A 9,414-nucleotide genomic window follows, 5' to 3' on the forward strand; every position below is an offset into this window, starting at 1 on the left:
GAGGTTTGACATCAATAGACATGATACTCAACTTCGGCCTGCTACCAACCTAAAACATAACCCCAAGCACAAGTCCATTGCACAAGGAATTAGGGTGTTGCCATGTTCTCTGTAGGGCAAGGGGGTCTCTTTTGGAATCAATATATTTTCCTGGCTAATACCAGCAAAATATGTATTACAGTCTATTCTAAAACATCCTGTCGATTTTCACTATTGACGCATTACTTTTGACGACTGTTGTTTTTTTCTAAGCAGAATAAACCTCCTAACTGTTCAGAAACTATTCGAAAGCCTCCGTGGTGTAGTGGTTAGAGCGCGGGTTCGATCCCTGACTGCGTCATACCAAAAGACGTTAAAATATGGTACTTGTTGGTCCCTGCCTGGCGCTCGGCATTAATGGGTACAACAAGAACTGGTCGGCTCGGAGTCAGTATAATGTGTCTGAGTGGGGTATTCATGCTTCACTGCGGCATGGTATCTCAGTGGGCTAGCACTATAAAACCAGCTTAAGTCTGGGCTAGTACAAGCAGCCGCACATACACACACACACGCATGCACGTCGTCATATGAGCGAAGTATTCTCAAGCACGACGTTAAATCCAATTTCACCTCACCTCACCTCACCTCACCTTAGAAACTATTCATTTGGGGCTTATTTCGGAACAAACTATTTACATTCAATTAATCATCACACGTTGCATCTATAATAAAGAGGTAGTGGGGTAGCTCCGCAGCTAAACCGTTCGCCAGTCACGCCACGGGGTCGTGTTCGACGCCTTATTGGTCAGAGTGCTCCAACACTACAATAGATCGCTTTAATCATTTCCATAACACTTCGACCTTCTGGTTACGCAAACGAAATACTCATATGGCGATGTAAGTATACACAAACAATTCTAAACGAAATAAAAATGTTGTTACACAAGTGTCCTGTATAGCGTTGCTGGCAAACTGACACATTTCAACAATATGGTTTTATGTAAATGCCAGGCTAAAGTGAGATACAATTCAACGCCTTGAATTACACAATAATCACTTTGAAAATATCCCCAGTAAACAAACTGACTAACGCCAAGATCAGTATTTATTCAAGATCGATTTTATTCTGAATCCCGGACGTTTTTATCTTTGTAGCCGTATTGTACTTACGATCACGAAAGTCACCTGATTTGCCATTACAGAAATACCACGCTGGAGACACTGACGGCATGTTGAAGAATATATAATGTCAGCGCAGTCGTTACGAAACACGGTAACCAAGGTAAACAAACCGTTTTGTATATGGTAATAGCTATAGCAACCAATATTTGCACGCCTCAACTACTAGTACTTGATTTCTTTTTCAGGAAATAAACTAACATGATAACTGTTGTACATTTCGTCTAGGACATCTCTCAAAGATATATCCATCGCTGTTTATCAATTATTTAGTCAATATTCCTGATAGGCGTGTGGGAAGAGCTGGGTGGAGTGTGCCATTGCGTGGAATAGGGGTGTCAACGCCCCTCCCCCAAATCCCCGAAATACTTTGATTCAAGGTTCAAAAGCTAGTTGAAATTAAATTTTATTTAAATATATATATATATATATATATATTTGATATTTTAGATGTGATATTTTTATTCTTGAAACAAATAGTATTCAAACATAGAATGACAAACCTTCCAGTTCCAACAACGGGAATTGTATCAATGTATTATCATAAAACGTGCGGAAATATTGAGTTCAAGATTAGGCATTTAAGAAATGGTCTTCCACTATTAGTTTTGTTTAAATGTTACATCTATGTACCAAATTGGAAACATTCAGAATCCAAAACACCCTTTAATTAGACCCATAAATTCTGCGTACCAAAAATGGGTTAGTACGTAGTCTCAAGAGAGGAGACGTTTGTTTGTTTGTTTGTTTGTTTGTTTGTTTCTTGGTTAACGCCGCACTCCAGCAATATACCAGATATATAGCGGCGGTCTGTCTAGACCAGACCATCCGGTGATCAACAGCATGAGCATCGCTCTATGCAACTGGGATATGATGAGAAGTTTCAACCAAGTCAGCGAGCCTGACCACCCGATCCCGATCGTCTCTCTTGCGACAAGCAAATGTTGCTGAAGATCAATATTCTAACCCGGATTGTCACGGATCATGCAACCAGAAGTGAGAAAAACGGATTGTCGAATACAACTGACCACTTCTTCTTATAAGGAGACTGGATTGCATGTAACCAGAACTGTAGCTTGAGCTCAGTTTCCACATATTCGCGTGAAGAGCTGTTCTTGACAATAGATGTCTGCAATGGTGGCCATTCCAATAGTCGTATTTAATGTCCTTTTTCTGACAAAGACCTATGTGAAACGAATAGGCGTTGTCTATGATTTCTGTGGTCTTGAGATCGTTAATGTAATATCTCTGAGCTCTGATGGGCCACAGCAGCCTGTCAGATTAACCAACCTGTTTCCTGAAGGCAGACATCGAGAATTGCGTGTGCCGCAGGGGAAAATGACTGAATTTTTGCTATAAATTCCAGTAGAGTCCTAAACGATCTTGGACTCGTCACTGAATAACTGAGCAAACATCAATGGCGTGTTTGATCTGAGACACTGGCCGCAGTGACCATGGACACTGGAGAAAAGCCGTCCTGTTCGAAGATGTTTAATGGAGTAATGTAGCATTAGACGTGGGTTCTTGTGAAGATTCCATTAAAGCTGACAGATCAACTGACAATTCCATTTATGGAATATAGGTTGTAATATTCCAGTAAAAATACTACATCTCTTGTGGGTACCTAATGAGTACCTGTTTTGTGCCTATAGAGTACCTGGTGAATACCTGTAGAATACCTGTAGAGTATCTAATGAGATCCAACCATGATGCAGTACTGAGACTAGTGCTGATCTATAGCCTTCCATGGTGCCATGTCTGGGCACGGTGGGCGAGCTGGCTAAGGCGCCAGGCTAGTGATCCAGCGAGCATGAGGTGCCGGGATCGAGCCCACCTGTGACCGGGTGTAAAAACCTTGGAGTCAACTTTGTGTGCAGACTCTTTCAGTGTTGTCACAACCGCTAGTGTACAGTACACAACCCTGTGCACTTAAAAGAACCCAAGAATCCGTTGGTATATGACCAGATGGTGGCAACATGAATACGTGCAAACACCTAGTTGCGGGTACAGCAACGTGAAGTCCAGTCAGTCCCAGCCCACCCAGCTGTGAATGGGTACCTCGTACGGATGGGAAAGCCGCAATAATTCGGTGCGCCTAGTGGCTGCAAGAGTTGTATGCTCCCCAGAGAGTTGAGATTGATATTAAGATGTGCCGTTGAGATTCACATCCAATGATCGAGGGAAAAAATACCAGCGCCTTGAGCATGCACTTGTGCGTGGATATGTGCGCTATATTAGTATCCTATAATAATAATAATAATAATAATGTCTGAGATTGAGTAAGAAGTGCGAATTGAACCTCTTCTCCTCCACTCCACGGATTTACCCCGTCTTTTGTTATATCTAGATAAAAGCATAGTCAATAGCTTGTAGAAACGAAAGGACTTGTGACGATTCCAGTACGAGAATGGCGACGCGCCTCTACCTTGGCCTCCTCTGGAATGACTGCCTACTCATGGTGCAGGGTCCCTTGGAGTCTATGTTTCTAAGCTTGGGCAAGAATTGACTCACGTCCTGATACAACATGTCGTCGCTTACATTGGGCTCGTCGCACCTGGACGTTTCTCTGTTCGACTTACCAAGCTGTTAGGGGAATTCAGGAACTTCTGATAAGTAGATTTGGGAACGGTTGGTGGATCGTAGTCGTCAGTTGTATCCTCCATGGAGCTGTGAGATGCAGAGAGAGCATGTTGTTTTCCATTGGCTCCAGGATGTCCTGATGTATCTGCTGTATGAGAGGCTGCACTGCATGGGTAGATCCTGGGCAGACATCGTAAACTGACTGGACATCTTCCTGCATCTTGAGGAACTGGTCCTAAATGCTGCAGATGAAACCCAGATGTCTCATGCTCGACTCTGGACTCTGTAGGGTGGATTGTGTGCTCATCAACTGAGGGGATGCATGATGCTGGCAGAAACCAAAGTGATCCATCTCAGGCTGCATCTTGGTAGACGGAAATATTACCAGATTCCGATAATATTTAGGCAAAGGCAAAGGTCCAGGGTCCAGCAAGCACTGTCACTGATCAGATCGAAGTCTGATGTAATTTGCTGTGGATGCAATCGGTGCCATGTCTGTCCTCGTTATCAGTATAAGACAGAAACAGATGTGTACTGAACTTCCCCGGCTGTTCATGACGTGCATGCTAATTGATGAGCCTGGTTGTCCGTGCCAGTAGGTCATAAGGCTGGGATAAGGTGGTTTTACTCTTCAGGTATTTCCCTGACTGCTTAATTGTTAACTTGAAAACGTCCTCTGAAATAGTTTCCACATCGTAGGAGGAGATGATGTTTTTGAAGAGTCACATCCACTAGCCCTAAAGCACTGGACTGAGCCATTGTGACGAGGTGGCATACAACCTATGTAGTCCCACCTGTGGCATCAGCAGCACCAGGCTGGCGCTCTTGGTAGGTGTTTCCGAACATGTCGGCGCGTTTAGGCCGTTAAGTGCGACAGACTAGTTTATACAGTACAACCAGAAATTATTGAGAATTCTAAAGATTGTAATTTTTTCTTTTTTTTTCACTCATTACTCACGTATTAAATGTGAATAACTCCAGATTCAAAGACAGGTGAACAGTTAGTATTTTGTCAAGTCACCACTGGCAGCAATGCAGGCTTCAATGCGGCGGGGCATACTACTGATCAAAGAAGTTAGAAAGTCGTGGTCCATGCTGTCCCAATATCGGACCACCTCTTCTTTCATTTCAGCAATATTTGTCAGATTTTTCTTATTGACACTTTCCTTCCTAAGTCCCCAAACATTTTCTATTGGATTTAGGTCAGGGATATAGCTTGGCCAATCTAATCATGCCATATTTTGGGTCCGAAACCAGGCCTGTGAATGCTTTGAACGATGTTTTGGGTCGTTGTCCTGTTGGAAAATCCAAATATTTCCATAGAACACGTGAGCAGATGGAAGTAAATGTCCCCGAGAATATATGTGTACCGCTCACTGTTCATATTCCCTTCAAATACACAAAATTGCCCCTAACACAGATATGCCACCCCACACGTTAAATTTCGGACTGTACTTTGGGCGCTGATACAAAGGTTTTTCAGTTTGTTTGGTCCAGAATTTCAGTGTATTAGGAAACAGCCACACAGAACTTTCATCTGAGAAAATCACATTGTCCCAGTTAAAATTTCTATGCTGTAAGCGACAGTTCAAACCTTCGCTCCTTTTGTTCAGGTGTCATGATCGGTGATGGAATTCCTCGACTTTTCTGCCAACCCACTGCATGCAGCTCAGTTCTAATTGTCTCCTTACAGACAACCACAGTTCCTCTACGAATCATATCCAGCCTTAAGTTTTCTAAACTCCTTCGTTTGTTTTTAGGAACAAGCATACCAAGCCGCCTTCTGTCACCGACAGTCAATTTTCTGGACTTAGCTGCGCCTCCCTAGTGCTCAGTGCCATATGCATTTGCAATATTTTTCAAAACACGATAAACAGTGTACAAAGGGATGCCTGTTCTACTTGAAATCACTTTAGCTGATCTGATTTCCTTGTTATAATACTTTAAAATCAACGTCCTCTTCTCTAAATCATCCATACTGAGGATCACTGAAAATGTCGTCTGCTAGCAAGTAAACAAAGGGGGATAACTCTTCACAAACTAATGAAAAGGATTAACGGAGTTGTCTCTCTTGAATGAAACCAAGCACTTGATAGCTGGTCAATGTTGTTTATACTAGAAATCCAATTAAACATATTCCTAAAATTCTCAATAATTTCTGGTCATACTATAGATACATTCTCTGATGTGGGCGTGTTTGGTCACGTGTAAATGGCAAGGGCTATTTATAGATACATCATCATTGTCTTGTTAGGTATAAGCATAAATCATATCTACGCTAACAATTTAATACATGTATTTTTCCAAACTTTGGTTTTTATCAGCGTCAACAAATTAAAGAAAAAATAGGCATCTAATTATTGTTAAATATTGGGAACGTATAATAATGTGGACTTTCCGCAAGATTCCTCTGCAAGCTGGGCAGCCTGGTAGTCAAAGAGTTCGCAACATCAGTGGCCATGGATACGATGTGTGAAGCCTATCTCTGGTGTGCCACTATGTGATATTGCTAAAATGTTTAAAAGCGGCGGGAAACTAAAACTCACTGATATTGTGGGAATGTTGCTAAAAGCGGCGTAAAACTAGACTCACTATATATCTGATATTGTGGGAATGTTGTTAAAGGTGGCGTAAAACAAAACTCACTATATATCTGATATTGCGGGAATGTTGCTAAAATCGACGTAAAATTAAACTCACTGTGATATTGCTGGAATCAGAGACCATATAATAGATCTATTATATGGTCTCTGCTGGAATGTTGCTAAAAGCGGCATAAAACTAAAACTCACTATGTGATATTACTTGTATGTTGCTAAAAGCCGCGTGAACTAAAACTCACTCACTGGAGCGTTGCTAAATGTGGTTTTAAATCATACTCACTCACTCACTCAAACCATGACCAGTTATGACTACGAACTTTGAATTAATTTGCCTCTAAAAAGAAAAAACACCCCATTCTTTTCACATCCTTTTAGCATGTTTATTAGCAAAACGGTTTATACAATATATACTTGTATACAGTTAACCGTTAACGTTAACAGGTCAGGGCTCTACAAGAAACAATCACTGGATTATCTGACAGCCATATTTGTACTGTGACTCGATCACTTGAGGTATTCTGTCACGTACTCCCATGTGGGCTTCCGTGTAAAAGTTAGTCCCGGAACCATTAGCACCAATAACGATTGAACGTTTCGTGAAACTGATGAAAATAGCTGACAATCTCTTCTGACACCTTACAATAGAACATGAAGGGTTAATCTGATATGTCTCAGGATTACAACCAGGTCGGTATAACAGTTTGATCGGCATTCTAGAAGCTGGTGAGTAAACAGAGAAACACACAAGTCAATGTATAACACCTAGTTTATTGTACGTACTTAGACACATTTCGAAGTAGATTTTCACACCCTGACTTACACCCTGATATGGTGTACTACAATTGCGTAAAGATCTCATCAAAATATCCCTACTTTAGTATGTGTATATGCAATGAGCCAGAAGTCATATTTTTCAGGTTTATGTTTTCAGGTGAATGTATGCTGTGTCAATATGGACACAGCACATGCACGAACCAATATGAATGAATCATACCTACAAGTAAATACAAACAAGTCATATGCATCACGTATGTATCTGTAGTATCTGTATGTAAGGGTCAGACACATATACATCTGTCAGACACATCTGTGTCGGACACATATACATCTGTCAGACACATATACATCTGTCTCGGACACATATACATCTGTCAGACACATATACATCTGTCAGACATACATCTGTGTCGGACACACATACATCTGTCAGACACATATATATCTGTGTCGGACACATATACATCTGTCAGACACATATACATCTGTGTCGGACACATATACATCTGTCAGACACATATACATCTGTCAGACACATATACATCTGTCAGACACATATATCTCTGTCAGACACATATACATCTGTCAGACACATATACATCTGTCGGACACATATACATCTGTCAGACACATATACATCTGTGTCGGACACATATACATCTGTCAGACACATATACATCTGTATCAGACACATATATATCTGGGTCAAACACATATACATCTGTCAGACCCATATACATCTGTGTCGGACACACATACATCTGTCATACACATATACATCTGTGTCAGACACATATATATCTGTCAGACACATATACATCTGTGTAAGACACATATACATCTGTGTCGGACACATATCTGGGTCGGACACATGTACATCTGTCAGACACATATATATCAGGGTCAGACACATATATATCAGGGTCAGACACATATATATCTGGGTCAGACACATATATCTGTCAGACATATATATCAGGGTCAGACACATATATATCTGGGTCAGACACATATATCAGGGTCAGACAAATATATATCAGGGTCAGACACATATATATCTGGGTCAAACAAATATACATCAGGGTTAGACACATACATATCAGGGTCAGACAATATATATCAGGGTCAGACACATATATATCTGTCAGACACATATATATCAGTCAGATACATACATATCAGGGTCAGACATATATAACAGGGTCAGACACATATCAGGTCATACACATATATATCAGGTCATACACATATATATCAGGGTCAGACATATATATATCAGGGTCAGACACATATATATCTGGGTCAGACAAATATATCAGGGTCAGACACATATATGTGTCAGGAAAATATATATCAGGGTGAGACACATATATATCCGTGTCAGACACATATATCAGGGTCAGATACATATATCCATGTCAGACACATATATCAGGGTTAGACACATATATATCAGGATCTGACACATATATCAGAGTCAGACACATACGTCAGGGTCAGACACACACATCAGGGTCAGACACATATATATCCATGTCAGACACATATATATCAGGATTAGACATATATATCGGGTCCAACACATATATCAGGGTCAGACACATATATATCCATGTCAGACACAGATATATCTGGGTCATACAAACATATAACAGTACCAAACAAATATGAAGCAATGTATCAGGAAAATGTATAACTGTGTCAGACGGATATTGTTACATGGAGGGAAACACATGAACACTTCCGTGTTTTAAGTTGGATTCCATAAAATATACACCCGTGACAAAAAATAAAATATGCATAAAAATCAACGACTCTAAAAGGCATGGCATGGATACAAGAGAAGAGCTCACAGACAGCTGTACTCAATGCAGCACCATGTGTTGTATACTACCCATCAAAAGTTTAGACTCACTAGTGTACATGTAGCCACTTACTTCAGTCAACTGTTCAAAACTAGATTTTGCAAAACATTCCATACTGTTTAAAGGTACTGTTTACACATGAACTGATGTATCGTAAAAAAAAATCGTAACTTTGAAAAAATTATTTTCATGAGTTCAATAAATCATTTGCAAATTTTACACATTACACCAAAATGCAGCTGTGCACGTGCACGATATTTGGACATACTTTTCAGCAATTTGATGCATGATGCTCGTGCAATTCATCTGCATAATTCATCTGCGATGTAAACCATATATATATACATGATATATAGTGCGTTCTTAAGTGAGTCTAAACTTTTGCTGGGTAGTATAGAATACACGTATATAGTTATCAGGTAAACAATGTA

General features: G+C 40.4%; 1 long non-coding RNA gene across 2 annotated transcripts; it reads right to left on the minus strand.

The window, feature by feature from the left end:
- Positions 1-6,707: 6,707 nt before the first annotated feature.
- On the minus strand, positions 6,708-9,109 carry LOC124273697. Of its 2 annotated transcripts, none has more exons than XR_006897719.1 (2): positions 7,996-9,109; positions 6,708-7,415 (listed from the first exon to the last, which is right to left on the minus strand). It is a non-coding gene; the product is annotated as an uncharacterized LOC124273697 (long non-coding RNA). The 2 variants fall into 2 exon arrangements; XR_006897718.1 differs by having other exon boundaries at positions 7,777-9,109.
- Between the last annotated feature and the right edge of the window lie 305 nt (positions 9,110-9,414).

The sequence above is a fragment of the Haliotis rubra genome, unplaced genomic scaffold (genome assembly GCF_003918875.1).
Source record: "Haliotis rubra isolate DU_JTF1 unplaced genomic scaffold, ASM391887v1 Scf183, whole genome shotgun sequence".
NCBI classification, from domain to species: Eukaryota; Metazoa; Mollusca; class Gastropoda; order Lepetellida; family Haliotidae; genus Haliotis; species Haliotis rubra.